At 49.5% G+C, this 23,617-nt stretch overlaps 1 protein-coding gene across 2 annotated transcripts in view; it reads left to right on the top strand.

Annotated features, from left to right (window-relative positions):
- The window catches only part of LOC110532943 (uncharacterized), a 255,747-nt gene that overhangs the window by 206,881 nt on the left and 25,249 nt on the right, over positions 1-23,617 (top strand). Inside the window, exon 2 of one of the 2 annotated variants that reach the window (XM_036987492.2) lies at positions 9,504-9,636. The gene's annotated coding sequence lies outside the window, so the exon portion shown is untranslated. Of the gene's footprint in view, positions 1-9,503; positions 9,637-19,729; positions 20,316-23,617 lie in introns of those variants that run through there. The other variant, XM_036987491.2, reaches the window with a different exon arrangement.

The raw sequence follows: 23,617 nt of genomic DNA, 5'->3' as shown, positions 1-23,617 counted from the left end.
AGGAAGAGAGGAGAACAGGAGGACTAGAGGAGAAGAGGAGAGGAGAACAAGAGGAGGAGAACCGGAGGAGGAGAGGAAAACAGGAGGAGGAGAGGAGAACAGGAGGAGAGGAGAACAGGAGGAAGAGAGGAGAACAGGAGGAAGAGAGGAGAACAGGAGAAGGAGAGGAGAACAGGAGGAGGAGATGAGGAGGAGAGGAGAACCGGAGGAGGAGAGGAGAACAGGAGGAAGAGAGGAGAACAGGAGGAGGAGAGGAGAACAGGAGGAGAGGAGAACAGGAGGAGGAGAGGAGAACAGGAGGAAGAGAGGAGAACAGGAGGAGGAGAGGAGATGAGGAGGAGAGGAGAACAGGAGGAAGAGAGGAGAACAGGAGGAGGAGAGGAGAACCGGAGGAGGAGAGGAGAACAGGAGGAAGAGAGGAGAACAGGAGGAAGAGAGGAGAACAGGAGAAGGAGAGGAGAACAGGAGGAGGAGATGAGGAGGAGAGGAGAACCGGAGGAGGAGAGGAGAACAGGAGGAAGAGAGGAAAACAGGGGGAGGAGAGGAGAACAGGAGGAGGAGAGGAGAAGAGGAGGAGGAGAGGAGAACAAGAGGAGGAGAGGAGAACAAGAGGAGGAGAGGAGAACCGGAGGAGTAGAGGAGAACAAGAGGAGAACAGGAGAAAGAGAGGAGAACAAGAGGAGAACAGGAGGATGAGAGGAGAACACGAAGAGGAGAGGAAAACAGGAGGAGGAGAGGAGAACAAGAGGAGGAGAGGAAAACAGGAAGAGGAGAGGAGAACAGGAGGAGAAGAGGAGGAGGAGAGGAGAACAGGAGGAGGAGAGAACAGGAGGAGGAGAGGAGAAGAGGAGGAGGAGAGGTGAACAGGAGGAGAGGAGAACAGGAAGAGAGGAGAACAGGAAGAGAGGAGAACAGGAGGAAGAGAGGAGAACAGGAGGACTAGAGGAGAAGAGGAGAGGAGAACAAGAGGAGGAGAGGAGAACCGGAGGAGGAGAGGAAAACAGGAGGAGGAGAGGTGAACAGGAGGAGAGGAGAACAGGAAGAGAGGAGAACAGGAATAGAGGAGAACAGGAAGAGAGGAGAACAGGAGGAAGAGAGGAGAACAGGAGGACTAGAGGAGAAGAGGATAGGAGAACAAGAGGAGGAGAGGAGAACAGGAGGAGGAGAGGAAAACAGGAGGAGGAGAGGAGAACAGGAGGAGGAGAGGAGAACCGGAGGAGGAGAGGAGACCAGGAGGAAGAGAGGAGAACAGGAGGAAGAGAGGACAACAGGAGGAGGAGATGAGGAGGAGATGAGAACCGGAGGAGGAGAGGAGAACAGGAGGAAGAGAGGAGAACAGGAGGAGGAGAGTAGAACAGGAGGAGAGGAGAACAGGAGGAGGAGAGGAGAACAGGAGGAATAGAGGAGAACAGGAGGAGGAGAGGAGATGAGGAGGAGAGAACAGGAGGAAGAGAGGAGAACAGGAGAAGGAGAGGAGAACCGGAGGAGGAGAAGAGAACAGGAGGAAGAGAGGAGAACAGGAGGAAGAGAGGAGAACAGGAGAAGGAGAGGAGAACAGGAGGAGGAGATGAGGAGGAGAGCAGAACCGGAGGAGGAGAGGAGAACAGGAGGAAGAGAGGAGAACAGGGGGAGGAGAGGAGAACAGGAGGAGGAGAGGAGAAGAGGAGGAGAGGAGAACAGGAGGATGAGAGGGGAAGTGGAGGAGAGGAGAACAGGAGGAGGACAGGAGAACAAGAGGAGGAGAGGAGAACCGGAGGAGAAGAGGAGGAGAACAGGAGGAGGAGAGGAGAACAAGAGGAGGAGAGGAGAACTGGAGGAGGAGAGGAGAACAGGAGGAAGAGAGGAGAACAAGAGGAGGAGGAGAGGAGAACAGGAGGAAGAGAGGAGTACAGGAGGAGAAGAGGAGAGGAGAACAGGAGGGGGAGAGGTGGAGGGAGGAGAGGTGGAGAGTAGAACAGGAGGAGGAGAGGTGGGGAGAACAGGAGGAGGAGAGGTGGAGAGGAGAACTGGAGGAGGAGAGGTGGAGAGGAGAACAGGAGGAGGAGAGGTGGAGAGGTTAACAGGAGGAGAAGAGGTGGAGAGGAGAACAGGAGGAGGAGAGATGGAGAGGAGAACAGGAGGAGGAGAGGTGGAGAGGAGAATAGGAGGAGGAGAGTTGGAGGGAGGACAGGAGGAGCAGAGGTGGGGAGAACAGGAGGAGGAGGGTGGAGAGGAGAACAGGAGGAGGAGGAGAGGTGGAGAGGGGAACAGGAGGAAGGACAGGAGGAGGAGAGGTGGGGAGAACAGGAGGAGGAGAGGTGGAGAGGAGAACAGGAGGGAGGACAGGAGGAGGAGAAGTGGGGAGAACAGGAGGAGGAGAGGTGGGGAGAACAGGAGGAGGAGAGGTGGGGAGAACAGGAGGAGGAGAAGTGGAGAGGAGAACAGGAGGAGGAGAGGTGGAGAGGAGAACAGGAGGAGGAGACGTGGAGAGGAGAACAGGAGGAGGAGAGGTGGAGAGGAGAACAGGAGGAGGAGAGGTGGAGAGGAGAATAGGAGGAGGAGAGTTGGAGGGAGGACAGGAGGAGCAGAGGTGGGGAGAACAGGAGGAGGAGGGTGGAGAGGAGAACAGGAGGAGGAGAGGAGAACAGGAGGAGGAGAGGTGGAGAGGAGAACAGGAGGAAGGACAGGAGGAGGAGAGGTGGGGAGAACAGGAGGAGGAGAGGTGGAGAGGAGAACAGGAGGAAGGACAGGAGGAGGAGAGGTGGGGAGAACAGGAGGAGGAGAGGTGGAGAGGTTAACAGGAGGAGGAGAGGTGGAGAGGAGAACATGAGGAGGAGAGGTGGAGAGGAGAATAGGAGGAGGAGAGTTGGAGGGAGGACAGGAGGAGCAGAGGTGGGGAGAACAGGAGGAGGAGGGTGGAGAGGAGAACAGGAGGAGGAGAGGTGGAGAGGAGAACAGGAGGAAGGACAGGAGGAGGAGAGGTGGGGAGAACAGGAGGAGGAGAGGTGGAGAGGAGAACAGGAGGAAGGACAGGAGGAGGAGAAGTGGGGAGAACAGGAGGAGGAGAGGTGGGGAGAACAGGAGGAGGAGAGGTGGGGAGAACAGGAGGAGGAGAAGTGGAGAGGAGAACAGGAGGAGGAGAGGTGGAGAGGAGAACAGGAGGAGGAGAGGAGAAGAGGAGGATGAGAGGAGAACAAGAGATGGAGAGGAGAACAAGAGGAGGAGAGGAGAACCGGAGGAGTAGATGAGAACAAGAGGAGAACAGGAGAAAGAGAGGAGAACAAGAGGAGAACAGGAGGATGAGAGGAGAACACGAAGAGGAGAGGAGAACAGGAGGAGGAGAGGAGAACAAGAGGAGGAGAGGAAAACAGGAAGAGGAGAGGAGAACAGGAGGAGGAGAGAACAGGAGGAGGAGAGGAGAAGAGGAGGAGGAGAGGTGAACAGGAGGAGAGGAGAACAGGAAGAGAGGAGAACAGGAAGAGAGGAGAACAGGAGGAAGAGAGGAGAACAGGAGGACTAGAGGAGAAGAGGAGAGGAGAACAAGAGGAGGAGAGGAGAACCGGAGGAGGAGAGGAAAACAGGAGGAGGAGAGGAGAACAGGAGGAGCAGAGGAGAACCGGAGGAGGAGAGGAGACCAGGAGGAAGAGAGGAGAACAGGAGGAAGAGAGGAGAACAGGAGGAGGAGATGAGGAGGAGAGGAGAACCGGAGGAGGAGAGGAGAACAGGAGGAAGAGAGGAGAACAGGAGGAGGAGAGGAGAACAGGAGGAGAGGAGAACAGGAGGAGGAGAGGAGAACAGGAGGAAGAGAGGAGAACAGGAGGAGGAGAGGAGATGAGGAGGAGAGGAGAATAGGAGGAAGAGAGGAGAACAGGAGGAGGAGAGGAGAACCGGAGGAGGAGAAGAGAACAGGAGGAAGAGAGGAGAACAGGAGGAAGAGAGGAGAACAGGAGAAGGAGAGGAGAACAGGAGGAGGAGATGAGGAGGAGAGGAGAACCGGAGGAGGAGAGGAGAACAGGAGGAAGAGAGGAGAACAGGGGGAGGAGAGGAGAACAGGAGGAGGAGAGGAGAAGAGGAGGAGAGGAGAACAGGATGAGAGGGGAAGTGGAGGAGAGGAGAACAGGAGGAGGACAGGAGAACAAGAGGAGGAGAGGAGAACCGGAGGAGAAGAGGAGGAGAACAGGAGGAGGAGAGGAGAACAAGAGGAGGAGAGGAGAACTGGAGGAGGAGAGGAGAACAGGAGGAAGAGAGGAGAACAAGAGGAGGAGGAGAGGAGAACAGGAGGAAGAGAGGAGTACAGGAGGAGAAGAGGAGAGGAGAACAGGAGGGGGAGAGGTGGAGGGAGGAGAGGTGGAGAGTAGAACAGGAGGAGGAGAGGTGGGGAGAACAGGAGGAGGAGAGGTGGAGAGGAGAACAGGAGGAGGAGAGGTGGAGAGGAGAACAGGAGGAGGAGAGGTGGAGAGGTTAACAGGAGGAGAAGAGGTGGAGAGGAGAACAGGAGGAGGAGAGGTGGAGAGGAGAATAGGAGGAGGAGAGTTGGAGGGAGGACAGGAGGAGCAGAGGTGGGGAGAACAGGAGGAGGAGGGTGGAGAGGAGAACAGGAGGAGGAGGAGAGGTGGAGAGGAGAACAGGAGGAAGGACAGGAGGAGGAGAGGTGGGGAGAACAGGAGGAGGAGAGGTGGAGAGGAGAACAGGAGGAAGGACAGGAGGAGGAGAAGTGGGGAGAACAGGAGGAGGAGAGGTGGGGAGAACAGGAGGAGGAGAGGTGGGGAGAACAGGAGGAGGAGAAGTGGAGAGGAGAACAGGAGGAGGAGAGGTGGAGAGGAGAACAGGAGGAGGAGAGGTGGAGAGGAGAACAGGAGGAGGAGAGGTGGAGAGGAGAACAGGAGGAGGAGAGGTGGAGAGGAGAATAGGAGGAGGAGAGTTGGAGGGAGGACAGGAGGAGCAGAGGTGGGGAGAACAGGAGGAGGAGGGTGGAGAGGAGAACAGGAGGAGGAGAGGAGAACAGGAGGAGGAGAGGTGGAGAGGAGAACAGGAGGAAGGACAGGAGGAGGAGAGGTGGGGAGAACAGGAGGAGGAGAGGTGGAGAGGAGAACAGGAGGAAGGACAGGAGGAGGAGAGGTGGGGAGAACAGGAGGAGGAGAGGTGGAGAGGTTAACAGGAGGAGGAGAGGTGGAGAGGAGAACATGAGGAGGAGAGGTGGAGAGGAGAATAGGAGGAGGAGAGTTGGAGGGAGGAAAGGAGGAGCAGAGGTGGGGAGAACAGGAGGAGGAGGGTGGAGAGGAGAACAGGAGGAGGAGAGGTGGAGAGGAGAACAGGAGGAAGGACAGGAGGAGGAGAGGTGGGGAGAACAGGAGGAGGAGAGGTGGAGAGGAGAACAGGAGGAAGGACAGGAGGAGGAGAAGTGGGGAGAACAGGAGGAGGAGAGGTGGGGAGAACAGGAGGAGGAGAGGTGGGGAGAACAGGAGGAGGAGAAGTGGAGAGGAGAACAGGAGGAGGAGAGGTGGAGAGGAGAACAGGAGGAGGAGAGGAGAAGAGGAGGAGGAGAGGAGAACAAGAGATGGAGAGGAGAACAAGAGGAGGAGAGGAGAACCGGCAGAGTAGAGGAGAACAAGAGAAAGAGAGGAGAACAAGAGGAGAACAGGAGGATGAGAGGAGAACACGAAGAGGAGAGGAGAACAGGAGGAGGAGAGGAGAACAAGAGGAGGAGAGGAAAACAGGAAGAGGAGAGGAGAACAGGAGGAGAAGAGGAGGAGGAGAGGAGAACAGGAGGAGGAGAGAACAGGAGGAGGAGAGGAGAAGAGGAGGAGGAGAGGTGAACAGGAGGAGAGGAGAACAGGAAGAGAGGAGAACAGGAAGAGAGGAGAACAGGAGGAAGAGAGGAGAACAGGAGGACTAGAGGAGAAGAGGAGAGGAGAACAAGAGGAGGAGAGGAGAACCGGAGGAGGAGAGGAAAACAGGAGGAGGAGAGGTGAACAGGAGGAGAGGAGAACAGGAAGAGAGGAGAACAGGAATAGAGGAGAACAGGAAGAGAGGAGAACAGGAGGAAGAGAGGAGAAGAGGAGGACAAGAGGAGAAGAGGAGAGGAGAACAAGAGGAGGAGAGGAGAACCGGAGGAGGAGAGGAAAACAGGAGGAGGAGAGGAGAACAGGAGGAGGAGAGGAGAACCGGAGGAGGAGAGGAGACCAGGAGGAAGAGAGGAGAACAGGAGGAAGAGAGGAGAACAGGAGGAGGAGATGAGGAGGAGAGGAGAACCGGAGGAGGAGAGGAGAACAGGAGGAAGAGAGGAGAACAGGAGGAGGAGAGGAGAACAGGAGGAGAGGAGAACAGGAGGAGGAGAGGAGAACAGGAGGAAGAGAGGAGAACAGGAGGAGGAGAGGAGATGAGGAGGAGAGGAGAATAGGAGGAAGAGAGGAGAACAGGAGGAGGAGAGGAGAACCGGAGGAGGAGAAGAGAACAGGAGGAAGAGAGGAGAACAGGAGGAAGAGAGGAGAACAGGAGAAGGAGAGGAGAACAGGAGGAGGAGATGAGGAGGAGAGGAGAACCGGAGGAGGAGAGGAGAACAGGAGGAAGAGAGGAGAACAGGAGGAAGAGAGGAGAACAGGGGGAGGAGAGGAGAACAGGAGGAGGAGAGGAGAAGAGGAGGAGAGGAGAACAGGAGGATGAGAGGGGAAGTGGAGGAGAGGAGAACAGGAGGAGGACAGGAGAACAAGAGGAGGAGAGGAGAACCGGAGGAGAAGAGGAGGAGAACAGGAGGAGGAGAGGAGAACAAGAGGAAGAGAGGAGAACTGGAGGAGGAGAGGAGAACAGGAGGAAGAGAGGAGAACAAGAGGAGGAGGAGAGGAGAACAGGAGGAAGAGAGGAGTACAGGAGGAGAAGAGGAGAGGAGAACAGGAGGGGGAGAGGTGGAGGGAGGAGAGGTGGAGAGTAGAACAGGAGGAGGAGAGGTGGGGAGAACAGGAGGAGGAGAGGTGGAGAGGAGAACAGGAGGAGGAGAGGTGGAGAGGAGAACAGGAGGAGGAGAGGTGGAGAGGTTAACAGGAGGAGAAGAGGTGGAGAGGAGAACAGGAGGAGGAGAGATGGAGAGGAGAACAGGAGGAGGAGAGGTGGAGAGGAGAATAGGAGGAGGAGAGTTGGAGGGAGGACAGGAGGAGCAGAGGTGGGGAGAACAGGAGGAGGAGGGTGGAGAGGAGAACAGGAGGAGGAGGAGAGGTGGAGAGGAGAACAGGAGGAAGGACAGGAGGAGGAGAGGTGGGGAGAACAGGAGGAGGAGAGGTAGAGAGGAGAACAGGAGGAAGGACAGGAGGAGGAGAAGTGGGGAGAAGAGGAGGAGGAGAGGTGGGGAGAACAGGAGGAGGAGAGGTGGGGAGAACAGGAGGAGGAGAAGTGGAGAGGAGAACAGGAGGAGGAGAGGTGGAGAGGAGAACAGGAGGAGGAGAGGTGGAGAGGAGAACAGGAGGAGGAGAGGTGGAGAGGAGAACAGGAGGAGGAGAGGTGGAGAGGAGAATAGGGGGAGGAGAGTTGGAGGGAGGACAGGAGGAGCAGAGGTGGGGAGAACAGGAGGAGGAGGGTGGAGAGGAGAACAGGAGGAGGAGAGGAGAACTGGAGGAGGAGAGGAGAACAGGAGGAGGAGAGGTGGAAAGGAGAACAGGAGGAAGGACAGGAGGAGGAGAGGTGGGGAGAACAGGAGGAGGAGAGGTGGAGAGGAGAACAGGAGGAAGGACAGGAGGAGGAGAGGTGGGGAGAACAGGAGGAGGAGAGGTGGAGAGGTAAACAGGAGGAGGAGAGGTGGAGAGGAGAACATGAGGAGGAGAGGTGGAGAGGAGAATAGGAGGAGGAGAGTTGGAGGGAGGACAGGAGGAGCAGAGGTGGGGAGAACAGGAGGAGGAGGGTGGAGAGGAGAACAGGAGGAGGAGAGGTGGAGAGGAGAACAGGAGGAAGGACAGGAGGAGGAGAGGTGGGCAGAACAGGAGGAGGAGAGGTGGAGAGGAGAACAGGAGGAAGGACAGGAGGAGGAGAAGTGGGGAGAACAGGAGGAGGAGAGGTGGGGAGAACAGGAGGAGGAGAGGTGGGGAGAACAGGAGGAGGAGAAGTGGAGAGGAGAACAGGAGGAGGAGAGGTGGAGAGGAGAACAGGAGGAGGAGAGGTGGAGAGAAGAACAGGAGGAGGAGAGGTGGAGAGGTTAACAGGAGGAGGAGAGGTGGAGAGGAGAACAGGAGGAGGAGAGGTGGAGAGGAGAATAGGAGGAGGAGAGTTGGAGGGAGGACAGGAGGAGCAGAGGTGGGGAGAACAGGAGGAGGAGGGTGGAGAGGAGAACAGGAGGAGGAGAGGAGAACTGGAGGAGGAGAGGAGAACAGGAGGAAGAGAGGAGAACAAGATGAAGAGAGGAGTACAGGAGGAGAAGAGGAGAGGAGAACAGGAGGGGGAGAGGTGGAGGGAGGAGAGGTGGAGAGTAGAACAGGAGGAGGAGAGGTGGGGAGAACAGGAGGAGGAGAGGTGGAGAGGAGAACAGGAGGAGGAGAGGTAGAGGAGAACAGGAGGAGGAGAGGTGGAGAGGTTAACAGGAGGAGAAGAGGTGGAGAGGAGAACAGGAGGAGGAGAGATGGAGAGGAGAACAGGAGGAGGAGAGGTGGAGAGGAGAATAGGAGGAGGAGTTGGAGGGAGGACAGGAGGAGCAGAGGTGGGGAGAACAGGAGGAGGAGGGTGGAGAGGAGAACAGGAGGAGGAGGAGAGGTGGAGAGGAGAACAGGAGGAAGGACAGGAGGAGGAGAGGTGGGGAGAACAGGAGGAGGAGAGGTGGAGAGGAGAACAGGAGGAGGAGAGGTGGAGAGGAGAACAGGAGGAAGGACAGGAGGAGGAGAGGTGGGGAGAACAGGAGGAGGAGAGGTGGGGAGAACAGGAGGAGGAGAGGTGGCGAGAACAGGAGGAGGAGAGGTGGGGAGAACAGGAGGAGGAGAAGTGGAGAGGAGGAGGAGAGGTGGAGAGGAGAATAGGAGGAGGAGAGTTGGAGGGAGGACAGACAGGGTAGGGAGGAGATGAGAACAGTTCATGTAGGGAGTAGGAGTGAGTAGAGTACATGACATTTAGGTTGAGTGTACTCGGTGTAAACCACAACCTCATGTCAGGAAAGGGCATGCAAACCGGTGTGTATGTGTGTGGGAAGAGGTGTACCAGAGTGCCACCTGTTCTTGTTCACATGACTCTGGGGTAACACTCTGAGTCACTCGGGAACAGGCAGCACATGCCACACACAGACACAGATGGCCACAGCACCAGCCAAGGCAGTGCTGCATGTTTGGGCGAATTCACACTGTGGCTTTATGAACCACAGAGTGACAAGTTAACCATGTTTTGACCGCAGACTAAAATGTTGACCGTTTGTGAACCCCAGACTGCAATGTTTGTTGTGTTACCATTCCACCGTAGAATGACATGCCAGCCATGTTGTAACCACTTACTAAAATGTTGAGCGCTTTTTGACCCCAAACCTAGACTGACCGTGTTGTCGACCATGTTCTGTTTTCCAGGAGGCGCAGACAGACAGACAGACAGACAGAGAGACAGACAGACAGACAGAGAGACAGAGGTATGGTAATATGTTGGTCAACTGAAGCTCTACAACGTCCCTGCCACTGACCAGGCTGAAGATGTGTGATACAGGTAAGCCTCTACTGCTCTGATGGTTTTTACTTTCACTGTGTCTGTTACACATATACATACACACACACACACTTCACTCTCTCTCTCTCTCCTGGTCTCAAGCTCTCTCTCTTACACACACATGTGGAGAGAGAGACATTGTGAAAGAGGGAGAGGGAGACTGGGAGTGTGAGAGAGAGAGACTGGGATAGAGAGAGACTGGGAGAGTGAGAGCCTGGGAGAATGAGAGCCTGGGAGAGTGAGAGCCTGGGATAGAGAGAGACTGGAAGAAAGATATTGGGAGAGTGAGAGCCTGGGAGAGTGAGAGCCTGGGAGAGGGAGAGCCTGGGAGATAGAGAGACTGTGAGAAAGAGACTGGGAGAAAGAGAAACTGGGAGACAGAGACTGGGAGTGAGAGACTAGGAGACTGGGTGAGAGAGACTGGGAGAGACTGGGAGAGAGAGAGACTGGGAGAGCCTGGGAGAGAGAGCTACTGGGAGAGCCTGGGAGAGAGAGGGCCTGGGAGAGAGAGAGACTGGGAGAAAGAGAATGGGAGAAAGAGAAACTAGGAGACAGAGACAGGGAGTGAGAGACTAGGAGACTGGGTGAGAGAGACTGGGAGAGACTGGGAGAGAGAGAGACTGGGAGAGCCTGGGAGAGAGAGCGACTGGGAGAGCCTGGGAGAGAGAGGGCCTGGGAGAGAGAGAGACTGGGAGAAAGAGAATGGGAGAAAGAGAAACTAGGAGACAGAGACTGGGAGTGAGAGACTAGGAGACTGGGTGAGAGCGACTGGGAGAGCCTGGGAAAGGGAGCGCCTGGGAGAGAGAGAGACTGGGAGAGAGAGCGAGAGAGAGAGAGAGAGAGAGAGAGAGAGAGAGAGAGAGACTGGGACTGAGAGAGACTAGGAGAGAGAGACTAGGAGAGAGAGAGACTGGGAGAGCCTGGGAGAGAGAGCGACTGGGAGAGCCTGGGAGAGGGAGAGACTGGGAGAGGGAGAGACTGGGAGAGAGAGAGAGAGAGAGATAGAGAGAGAAATGTATGATAATTAGAGAGAGAGGAGAGAGACTAGGAGAGAGAGACTGGGAGAGAGAGAGAGATTTATGATAATGAGAGAGAGAGGAGAGATAGTGACTGAGAGAGACTAGGAGAGAGAGACTGGGAGAGAGAGGGGGAGAGAGAGAGAGAGAGAGAGAGAGAGAGAGAGAGAGAGAGAGAGAGAGAGAGAGAGAGAGAGAGAGAGAGAGAGAAATGATAATGAGTGAGGCTTGTGTAATGATGGGTGTGAGTCGATCGTTTCTCCTTGTGGTTAATGATGATGTGTCACTGTGTGTGTGTGGAGTAAGATTGACTGGACTTGTAGCGACATGGTCTGAGTCAGGACTGTGTGTGGAGTAGTGGGTGATGATCGTGTCTGTTATTCTCCCTGTCCACACAGAGTGGAGGCTGAGAGGCACTGCCTGCAGCAATGACACATCCTACTACTGTAACTACACACACTCCCTCTATCTCTCTCTCTCTCTCTCTCTGTCTTTCTCTTTCTTTCTTTATCTCTCTCTCTGTCTTTCTCTCTCTCTCTCTTTCTTTCTTTCTCTCTCTATCTGTCTCTCTTTCTCTCTCTCTCTCTCTTTCTTTCTTTCTTTCTTTCTCTCTTTCTTTCGCTCTCTTTCTTTCTTTCTCTCTCTCTCTTTCTTTCTCTATTTCTTTCTTTCTCTCTTTCTTTCTTTCTTTCTCTTTTTCTCTCTTTCTTTATTTCTTTCCACTAATGTAGCGTTCTGAATTAATGTTATTTGAAAGGGAAGCTGCATCCTCTGATTTGGCCTCATTTTTCCTGGCAGCCATGACAGAAGCCAAATGTGAGATGGCTTGGGGATGTGGTTTGATGTTGGTGTCACGCCCTGACCTTAGAGAGCCATGTTATTTCTCTATTTGGTTAGGTCAGGGTGTGATGTGATGTGGGGTGGGCATTCTATTTTTTGTTTTCTATGTTTCTTTATTTCTTTGTTTTGGCCGGGTATGGTTCTCAATCAGGGACAGCTGTCTATCGTTGTCTCTGATTGGGAATCATACTTAGGTAGCCCTTTTTCCCTCCTTTCAGTGTGGGTAGTTATCTTTGTTAGTGGCACTATTGCCCTGTAAGCTTCATGGTTGTTTTGTTGGCGACATTTTATATAAATAAAAGTAAATGTACGCTCACCTCGCTGCACCTTGGTCTCCTTCCAACGACGGCCGTGACAGTTGGTGTTTCTTGGGTGTATCCTTCCCACCACCAAGACACATACATCTGTCAGAACCTTGTCTTCCCCCACTCAGTCACCACAAACAAAACCTCCCGCAGGTGGACTTCAACAACTACAGGCTGATTTGATGTAGATATTCGAAACGAAGCGTTTCGTAACGGGGCCATGTAGGATAAACGGCGCTTTACTTAATACCATAGAAGCAGTGTTATGTCAATATAACAATGTGCACCTTTCATTGTCATTCCCAGCCGTTACAGACACGGTGCCATTCAGCATTTTGTCTGGTGGTAACGGGGTTACCATGGCTCATTCCTTCCTGTGCGCTGTCCCATATACAACAGACGTACCCTGATCCTGGTGCAGAATACACAGGGTTTTTCCCTCCGTGTATTGAATGATACCATTCAATTCAATAAATAAACAAAGACAACATGAGTAAATTTGTGTCTGGTAAAAAAATCTGTACAGAGTGCCAGGTCTCTCTCCATTCAGAGACATCAGTACAGAGTGCCAGGTCTCTCTCCATTCAGAGACATCAGTACAGAGTGCCAGGTCTCTCTCCATTCAGAGACATCAGTACAGAGTGTCAGGTCTCTCTCCATTCAGAGACATCAGTACAGAGTGTCAGGTCTCTCTCCATTCAGAGACATCAGTACAGAGTGCCAGGTCTCTCTCCATTCAGAGACATCAGTACAGAGTGTCAGGTCTCTCTCCATTCAGAGACATCAGTACAGAGTGCCAGGTCTCTCTCCATTCAGAGACATCAGTACAGAGTGTCAGGTCTCTCTCCATTCAGAGACATCAGTACAGAGTGTCAGGTCTCTCTCCATTTAGAGACATCAGTACAGAGTGTCAGGTCTCTCTCCATTCAGAGACATCAGTACAGAGTGCCAGGTCTCTCTCCATTCAGAGACATCAGTACAGAGTGCCAGGTCTCTCTCCATTCAGAGACATCAGTACAGAGTGTCAGGTCTCTCTCCATTCAGAGACATCAGTACAGAGTGTCAGGTCTCTCTCCATTCAGAGACATCAGTACAGAGTGTCAGGTCTCTCTCCATTCAGAGACATCAGTACAGAGTGTCAGGTCTCTCTCCATTCAGAGACATCAGTACAGAGTGTCAGGTCTCTCTCCATTCAGAGACATCAGTACAGAGTGTCAGGTCTCTCTCCATTCAGAGACATCAGTATCAAGCCCGCGCGACAGTCTGGACTTCATCACATCATCTTGCAAGTCTCCATGTGCTGGCTCCATACATGTTTCTGTGAACACACACACACACTGTTCTATTACCAGTCAGGACTGATAATATATCTGACCCACAGACAGGTACTATTTACAAGACAGTCTCCCCATGGACGAGTGTTGGTGAGCGGGCAAGAGGTGAGGCTAGAGGTAAGGTCTCTGTCAGCGCCCCATTGATGGGCATGGCAGTCGTAGATCACCTCCTGGCCCTTCATCAAAGATACTGGTCGGTCACACAAACACACACACACACACACACATACAGAGCACTGATTGCATTCTCAACCTGATCACTGCGTTCCCCTTTCTATTTCATTTCAGATATCATGAAACGTGACCATATGGTGCTTTTTTACATAGGATACACCCCTCATGGTGTATCATGCACTGCAGTTGAGGAACAATGGGAAAGTCATTCTGCCTTGAAAGTTGATCAACTTGTAACCTCACTTTTGAGAAAACGGCCATGACTCAAATGATGTCAAGTAGCCTATCAGAAGCTTCTAAAGCCATGACATAATTTTCTGGAATTCTCCAAGCTGTTTAAATGCACAGTCAACTTAGTGTATGTAAACTTCTGACCCACTGGAATTGTGATACAGTGATAAGTGAAATAAGTGATAAGTGAAATAATCTGTCTGTAAACAATTGTTGGAAATATTACTTGTGTCCTGCACAAAGTAGATGTCCTCACCAACTTGCTAAAGCTCTAGTTTGTTAATTAACAAGAAATGTGTGGAGTGGTTGAAAAATGGGTTTTAAACTCCCGACTTCAACTGTAAATTATGTTTCACAATTTGGTTCTCAAAGTAATGAAGTGTGTTTGCCTTCTGTATGTGTATAAATTATGAGTCTGTGAAAGCTTTTGCAGCTGACAGGTGAAGGTTGCTGGCCGGATTCTTGTCAACATGTCGCTGACTGTTCCATTCATGGGAACGCTCACAGTGAGGGCATGTCTAGATGATACTGATGAGGCCCCCTTGCTGGTCTTCTCTCTGCTGCATGTTCAGCTGCAACCTAGACATCTCTCCAACAACTGCAGCAGACAATCTTATGATGCGGTGTTGACTGGGAGGGCCTGTGACAGGGTGATGATATACACTGAACAAAAATACAGTATAAACGCAGGACGCAACAATTTCAAAGATTTTACTGAATTACAGTTCATATTAGGAAATCAGTCCATTTAAATAAATCCATTAGGCCCTAATCTATGGATTTCACATGACTGTGAATACATATACACATCTGTTGGTCATAGATACCTTAAAATAAAGGTAGGCGCATGGATCAGAAAACCAGTCAGTACCTGGTGTAACCCCCATTTGCCTCGTACACGTCGATCCAGAGCATCCCAAACATGCTCAATGGGTGATATGTCTGGTGAGTATGCAGGCCATGGAAGAACTGGGATATTTCCAGCTTCCAGGAATTGTGTACAGATCCTTGCGACATGGGGCTGTACATTATCATGCTGAAACATGAGGTGATGGTGGAGGATGAATGGCACGGCAATGGGCCTCAGGATCTCGTCACGGTATCTCTGTGCATTCAAATTGCCATCGATAAAATGCAATTATGTTCATTGTCCTTAGCTTATACCTGTCCATACCATAACCTCACCGCCACCATGGGGCACTCGGTTCACAACGTTGACATCAGCAAACCGCTCGCCCACACAACGCCATACATGCTGTCTGCCATCTGCCCGGTACAGTTGAAACAGGGATTCATCCGTGAAGAGCACACTTCTCCAGCATGCCAGTGGTCATCAAAGGTGAGCATTTGTCCGGGTGGCTGGTCTCAGACGATCCCGCAGGTGAAGAAGCCAGACATGGATGCCCTGGGCTGGTGTGGTTTGTGCCCTAGATATGGGTTGCACCTCGGAGACTAATGTGACTGTTTTGTCTAAATTCCACTACCTTAGAGAGCCATGGAAATACTATTACATTGCTAAAGTAGACAAATCATTTGTAGGAAACAACTTTACGGTCGTCTCTTCAATCAAATACTGTGGTCCCCTCAAACTTAGTTAGCTGTCTAAAGTTATACTGCATCTAGTCAATCTGGCGACATCACAATCTTGACAAACGGTTTTCCTACTAATAATTTGCCTTCTGTTGAAATGTTATTGTGTTTCCAAGCCAAATCCGATTTGTATTGAGGTAGGCTAACATTAGCTAGCTAGCCAACGAGTTAGGTAATTAGCTAGCTAGTTTGTAGTAGTTTGTAACATCAAATCACAATAAAACAATTTTGGTCACATACACATATTTGGTATTTGTCAGATGTTATTGCGGGTGGAGCGTAATGCTTGTGTTCCTAACAATTCTCAACAATACACACGCTAAAGTAAAAGAATGGAGTTAAGAAATATATAAATATTAGGACGAGCAATGTCGGAATGGCATTGACTAAAATACAGTAGAATAGAATACAGTATATACATATGAGATGAGTAAAGCAGTATTTAAACATTATAAAAGTGACTATGCTATGCTAGCGATGATAGTGATAATGATTATCAAAATATACATAACCAGATAAATATCAAGGGGTCTATAGTCTAGCTACCAGTATACTCACCACCACTGGGGACCAACGAAGTCCAACCACCTATTCCGTGTGATAGGGTCCTTCGGCAGGGCATGTAAACCATAGTTGTTGGCTGTGCATCCTGCTGGAATCATGCATTGCATGCTCAATCCTTATAGGGCTTTTCAGTCTCAAACGGCCGCGATTCTTTGAGCGTGTTTGTTTGGGGTGATGAAACAACGGAGCCCACATTCAATGAAGGGAAGCAAAGTGAGCGGAGGGGCGATTTGCACGTGGAGCTTGGCAAAAGGGGGCATGATTTGTTGACATAGTTGTAATCCAAACCCAACCTTCATTTACTCGTTGTGACGCGCTGAGGTCCCAAACTCTGTTTTAGACAAGACTGACTTTATCACCAAAATGATCCTATTTTCACTTTGTAGTCAGTTTTGACACTAGAATACATGTTTGATGCCACATACACTGTTTTCCAAGGGATTGGTTGGTTTTTAGGGGTAGTCACTCTTCAATGTATTTTTCCAGTGTGTGTGTGTGGGCGTCACTTGAGCCTGCACTGTATACAGTAGATGTGTTTGTGTGAAGTAGGAATGACAGGAATCTTTTTGACTTGTACCCATGAGAGGGATGCTATATATATCTGCAGTATGAGAACTGAACTCTCTCCACTCTCCCCGCAGCGCTTCTCTCTCTCTCTCTCTCAGTCCCTCTCCTCTCATTACAGTAGGCCCAGTCACTGTAATTACCCTCCGTACACACACACACAGTCACACAATCACAAACACACATCCTTAAGGACTGTGCCCCCACTGTGGGAGAGGAAGGGGGATTCTACTACTCAACAGAAAGATATATACACTACTTCACATCCCCCCCCCCCCCCCCCCCCCCCCCATCACACACACACATACTGTACACAATACGGAGGCGTTTTCTTAGCTAAACTGACCAAAAGGCACCTCCAACAACACATAAAACCTCACATAATTCTTTCCCTAAACGATGAGAATTTCTATCAACCAGTGGCATATGCAAAAAATCATAAACACCTATGTTTGGTTCAGATCTGGTCAAGACCAGCCTTGATTTGGTCCAAACACAACGTCTTTTCAACTTTCATTCAGAACCGAAAATGTACCTGATTTCAACGTCCCGAAAATAAACATTTTCAACATCCGGAAATACGTATTTTAAACGTCCGGAAAATATGTATTTTCACCTTTCATTCAGAACCTAACTTTAATGTCTGGAAAATATGTATTGATTTTGCTTACTGGGTCTATTTTACATTTGCTGGGGGGAACAAGAAGAGGCTGTTGATTGATGTGGCCGGGGTGGGACTCAAGTGTACCACACACACTGCTTCAGCCCGTAACCCCCCCACGATACACACACACACACACACACACACAGCCCCTGAGTATAAAGTACATTGATGACTGAAAGCTATGTAGTTCATACCCACTCAAACACACATGCATAGGATAGCAGAGTATAAAGACTGAATACACTAAGCAATATATATCTCTCTATAATGCATTGCTCTGAACACACTCCATCACTTTGTTTTTGACTCGTCATTACAAGATTTATAATCAAACACACACTCTCACATTGACATAGAGCACTCTCACATTGACATAGAACACACACACATTGGCATAGAGCACTCTAACATTGACATACAGCACTCTCACATTGACATAGAGCACTCTCACATTGACATAGAGCACTCTCACATTGATATAGAACATGTTCACATTGACATATAGCACTCTCACATTGACAGAGAACACTCTCACATTGACATAGAGCACTCTCACATTGACATAGAGCACTCTCACATTGACATAGAGCACTCTCACATTGATATAGAACATGTTCACATTGACATATAGCACTCTTACATTGACAGAGAACATTCTCACATTGACATAGAGCACTCTCACATTGACTTAAAGACTCCATTCTACTGTTCGCTTTCAGACAGTCATGCAATACGGAACATTGAATGAACATTCATTCTCATTCTCAATTACATGTGAATACCATGTACTGCTATGTCTTAAGTCTTTCTCTAGTGTGGTTCTGTGTGTGTTCTCTCAATGTGCGTACTTGTATGTGTGTGTATGTGTGGGTATGTGTGTGTGTGTGCGTGTGCGTGTGTGTCTTGTCCTGTCTTGTCTGGGGGAGAGGAAAGACACCTTGTATGTTCATTGTGCCAGAGAATATCTCCTTGTGAGGTCACGATGTAATTTACTATCGGTAACGGGAACAGGCAGTTCAAACTCATGTTGTGTGTGTGTCCCTGATTTTGTTTCTGTGGGAGAATCATCAATGACACACTCCTATCCTGCTGAGGTGGTGGATCTAAATATACTGTCTGTGTGTGTGTGTGTGTGTGTGTGTGTGTGTGTGTGTGTGTGTGTGTGTGTGTGTGTGTGTGTGTGTGTGTGTGTGTGTGTGTGTGTGTGTGTGTGTGTGACACATGCTGCCTTTAATAACAGACCATGTGTTTGGCATTATTATAGTACCCACGTTGGTGAGTCCTGGGGGGATTGAAGTGCCCAGCCATTTCCGTCCCCAGAGAGCCACAAACCTGGTACAGAACAGAGTTGGGGGTTGATCAACCGCATTATATCCCATGTTCCACATGTACACAACATGACCAATAGTATGTGGACACCTGCTTGTCAAACATCTCATTTTTAAAATCATGGGCATTAATATGGAGTTGGTCCCCACTTTGCTGCTATAACAGCCTCCATTATTCTGGGATGGCTTTCCACTAAATGTAATAACATTGCTGTGGGGATTTGCTTCCATTCAGCTGCAAGAGCATTAGTGAGGTCGGGCACTGATGTTGGGTGATTAGGCCTGGCTCGCAGTCGATGTTCCAATTCCTCCCAAAGGTGTTCCATGGGGTTGAGGTCAGGGCTCTGTGCATGCCAGTCAAATTCTTTCACACCGTTCTCAACAAACCATTTCTGTATGGACCTCGCTTTGTGCACAGGGGCATTGTCATGTGGAAACAGGAAAGGGCCTTCCCCAAACTGTTGCCACAAAGTTGGAAGGACAGAATCGTCTAGAATGTCATTGTATGCTGTAATGTTAAGATTTGTCCTTCAATGAAAATAAGGGGCCTAGCCCGAACCATGAAAAACAGCCCCATATCATTATTCCTCCTCAACAAAACTTTACAGTTGGCACTATGCATTGGGGCAGGTAGTGTTCTGTGAGCTTTTGTGTTCTACCACTTTGTGGCTGAACCGTTGTTGCTCCTAGACGTTTCCACAACAACAGCACTTACAGTTGACCTGGGCAGCTCTAGCAGGGCAGAAATGTGACGAACTGACTTGTTGGAAAGGTGGCATCCTATGACGGTGCCACATTGAAAGTCAGTGAGCTCTCCAGTAAGGCCATTCTACTGCCAATGTTTTTCTATGGGGATTGCATGGCTGTGTGCCTGATTTTATACACCTGTCAGCAACCGGTGTGGCAGAAATAGCCGAATCCACAAATTTGAAGGCGTGTCCACATAGTTTTGTATATATAGTGTATTGTGGAAAAATGTTAAGGCAGGGACAGTACATTGACTCATCAATATTCATTAATATTATCAGTTATTATAATTAACCATTGATATTATTGGTGTTATAAAAGGTTTATAACAGGGTATGAGATATTTTCATATTATTCTGTATTTGTAATCTATTCTAGTCTTTGCTATTATATTATATTATCGGGCAGGATATCAATTATAGATGGTATTACTGCCCTTAGATCAACACGGGATCATTTTAGACTACAGCAGGATAAATGCTTTAATAGCTGTGATGTCAGGATAGTACATCGTCCAAAAATAGGCAGTCAGACGGAAAAGCTGTCCGGGTGATCAACCGGTAGGTCAGTCACGAAGCAGCCCACCTTAAAAAAAACACACACACACACACACACACAGAGGCAGAGGAACACGCCCCGGTAGTCGCGGCTAGAGTGAGTCTCTCGGTATTCGATGCCAGTTTGCTCTGTCAGGGAATTCCGGGGACGGTGTGGTGACGTCAGCGAGCGAACGGACAGAGCAGGGCGCAGGAGGGGCGTATCGTGTCTGTGTGTGGAAGACGCAGCCAGTGGGTTGGTGTGTGAATCTGTAGCGATAGCATCATAGTTGAGCACCGAGCCAAGAGACTTGTCCCTTTAAAACACAGTTCGACTCAGCGCAACCTAATTGCCTTATGTCGACACAGAGAGAGAGAGAGAGAGAGAAGAAGAAGAAGACGAGGACTGTAAAAAAGATAGAAGGCAGGGAGAAAACAAACGGAATAATAAAAAAGAGTATCTCGCTTGTCGACTGAAGCTAGGATTTCAAAGCCAGACAGAGTGACATTAGTTGGGCGTCAAGTGATACAAGTTTACAAGAGCTTCGAAAGGAAGCGAGTGAGACTAAGTGAACTATGTTACATTTGTCTGAGTCAGTTGTCTGAGTCGCTGGAATTCAGCTGCACAGAGAGAGAAACTTGCAGATACAGCTCCGACTACTGCCTGGATTCAGGAAACTCCGCAAATACGGACTACAGTGTTACACACTGAAATATTTTTACTAGTGAAAAAAAGCTCGTTTGTTTTGGAAATATTCTCAAGAATTTCTACTACTCCAGACAGCAGTACGTGAATATATATTTATTACTACAGTGTTACATTGTGAATATCTTTATAGCTTGTGTGTTACATTGTGAACGTCTTTTATTACGAGCTGGTTACATTCTGTTGCAATACTATTCGAATGTCAAATGTAACTTTTTATCTTGCGCCGCCGTTTGTCTAATGTACACAGAGAAACATGTTGCCATTGGCCGTTTTTACTTGAGATCTTGTAGGACGAGTTTAAAAATAAAATAAAAATCAGTAAAACTTTAGTAATGTGGAAATATCTACTTTGGGCTTTTCGTCGTTTTCTCTTCGGCTTGTTTGTTCATGTCGATTACAAGAGAGCGCGTTCAGAAAGTGACATTTAGCGACGGGGTCGAGGAGCTGGTATTCAGCCTGGTAACGTTAGTGTACAACATTTAATAGTTAATAGATGAAACCGGAAGACTTGTTTGCTCACGCTGCCTTGTTATCTCTTGTCGTTTGTATCAAGTATATTACATGGGGAATACGTCGCCTATTATAATTCCCATTTTAGCTAATTTGTAATGACAAACAGTCAACATAATCGGTTGAATGCGTAAATTACAACAAGGCCATAGTCTATTCTCTTGATGCTTGTGCGATTGTTTTGGTGAATTTATTTTGACAGTAGAAAGAGGGAGGCACTTCAGAAACATAGCAGCATCCCACGTGTGTTTGTGGGACAGATACGAGGAATATATGGAGGGAGAATAGGGGGGAGAAAGAAATTGCTTGTGTAAAGATCTCCCCCCTCCTCCGGGCCTTTGTTTGTGGGAGGGCTGACTGGGGAAGTGTTGAGTGGGGATGGGCAGACAGAGGGAGGTAGGCAAGCTGCCTTATAAAGCGAATGTATTGCCCCAAGTCAGACCTTCCTCTCGCACACAAAGAGTCGAATTGAAAGGAAGTCATTTGCATCGTCCACGGGGGGAGGGTGGTGTTTTTGGTCTGGTTTTGGTGTGTCACTCACTGTGTCTCAAAATAGCCCTTTCTGTCTGGAAGAGCCTTCGGGGAAGATAAATAGCACAGAACAAGCAATTGAAACACGGTTGGAAAGTTAGCCTGTTATTGACTGTATTCATGATCATTTGACCGGATAAAAAAATAAAATCGTTCGTGCAAGAACTCGACTCGGCGCTATGCATTTTATGGGCCGTTATAAACCGAGCCTTGTTCCAAGGACCAGCGTGTGCTGGCATGGGGTCGGTGAAACCCTTTGAACCCCACTTCCGATCAATCAAGGCGATAGACATGGAAACGAGTGGCGTGTTTCTTGTTTGGGACTCTTTGAAGTCCCGAGCTGTAAAGTTAGGACAGGTTGAAAGCTGCTTACGAAAATATATTCTCCTTTTTTTCTCCTATCATACAGCTCCAGTTTCTTGGCTGAATAGTAGCCAAGTGACTGCTTCTTGCTCTGGTTTGAATCACCCGCCCCCATGTGTCCCATCCCGTGATCTAAATGCGAGTGAATGAACAATCGCCGCCCATTCTACTACATCTATGACGAACGTGTACCGTTAAAGTTGTACACACACCAAATATTTGTCTGAATATTTTTTAAAGATGCACTATGCAGAAATCGCTCCGCTATTTCCAGGTAGCAAAAATGATATATGAATTTTGTCGGGTTTCCCGAAAAGTTACATATTAAGGCTCAACTCGAGTCAACACTGATGAAAGGGGAATAAGCAGGGCTATAGAAAGTGTAAGTGTGTGTGTATAGGTGTTGGATGAAGATGTTTGGCCCATGGTGTTTTGAGGATGGTGTATCTTACATAATTGACAGGTGGTGTGGGTGTGAGATTGGTTGTAGAAACAGGTGTGGCTTGTGTGTGTAGGGGATGAGTGGCGGTTGTGTAGGAGGTGTTTGTGGCATGAGTAATGTGGGTCAGTAGGCTAGTTTACATTTCTTAGTCACCTAACACTTCCTCGGTTGTTGAGGGAGGTTGTGATGAAATGGGGTCAGTGTGTCGGTGTATCGTGTGAACATCTCATGTTGTCTCAGGCCCTCTGACATTATTTTCATTGTATTGCGCCCGTGAAAAAACAAACTTTCATATTGTGTGTGTGTGTGTGTGGGTGGTTACTTGGGTCAGAGGCAAGGGGAACTAACTCGATGATGTCAGACACTAAAAGCCTTGTTTTACTCTACCTGAAACGAAAGGTGTAATTTCTTCAACAAGGAAGTGGAGCACAGCATTTGTCATGCTGCAAACAATAACATGAACTTCTGTCCTATCTCAAACATCTAGCCGGCCATTTTGATAACAGTCCAACATATTATCAGGCAACCTTTTCGGCTGATTACTTCCACCTATCCAATCCTTTCAAATATACAGGAGTGGATTATAGAGAGTAGGGCCTAGAGGTCCATTTAGAATAAGAGCAAGTGTATTGATAGGAGAGCAAAGAAGCAGGGTGGGTGAGAGGAGGAGGAGGAGGTGCTAGGAATTACTGGGGTAAAGCTCAGGCAGCTCTGTGTGGAATTCCACCTAGCAGTGTTGAGGCCTCTAGTTGTGACTCTATGGAGACCGACTGGCTGGTGTACCACACCGTGTGTGTTGACTCTGTCGGCGAGGTAGTTCTGTGTTTCTGTCTTTGCGTTCTACTGCTCTAGAGCCATATGTGTTCCTGTTATGAAATTCCAGAACCGTCTCTGTGTGTGTCATGAAAGCTCCCTCGTGGGATCTGTGACTATTCTTTAGCTTCGTTATCCCTGGCAAAGTGCCACCGATGATGCAGAGGTGAAAGGGAGGTGTATAAACGTGTGTGTGTGTGTGTGTATGACTAACACACCACAACACACACAGGGAAGGAATGTAGTGTTTTCTCCTCTGTCACCCCAGTGACTACTTCACTCCAACCCCTGAGAGAGAGAGAGGCCAAGAATGAGTGTTTGAAAGGGAGAGGAAAGAGATGTGAGTATTAGAACAACAAAGAGAGAGAGGTGAGGACAATCGGTAAACGAACAGTCCAGTGTTCTTTGGGCTATATGAACACACAGTTCAGTCTGCCGTAACAACAGAAATGCATCATTATCACTGCTTTATGTCTGTTCAGAGAACTAGAGCTGTGTAATTATTACCTACCAACTATAATATGAACACCGGACTGGACGGTAGCTGTACCTCATCTGGCTTTGACTACCGACAGTCATGTTCTCTGCTCGGTCCCGATAGGCAGGCACACACACGCGCTCAGATAGGGGTCGAAGTGTGTCGAGGGTCAGGTTGTCCTTGTTGTTGTTCAGTGGAGACATGATCGCAGACCTCCAGCTCTTGGAAGGAACATAAAGGAC

Source organism: Oncorhynchus mykiss, chromosome 9, assembly GCF_057628025.1.
Source record: "Oncorhynchus mykiss isolate SJ-2025 chromosome 9, ASM5762802v1, whole genome shotgun sequence".
NCBI classification, from domain to species: domain Eukaryota; kingdom Metazoa; phylum Chordata; class Actinopteri; order Salmoniformes; family Salmonidae; genus Oncorhynchus; species Oncorhynchus mykiss.
The sequence above is the reverse complement of the archived record's forward strand: the minus strand, read 5'-3'. Positions and strand labels throughout refer to the sequence as shown.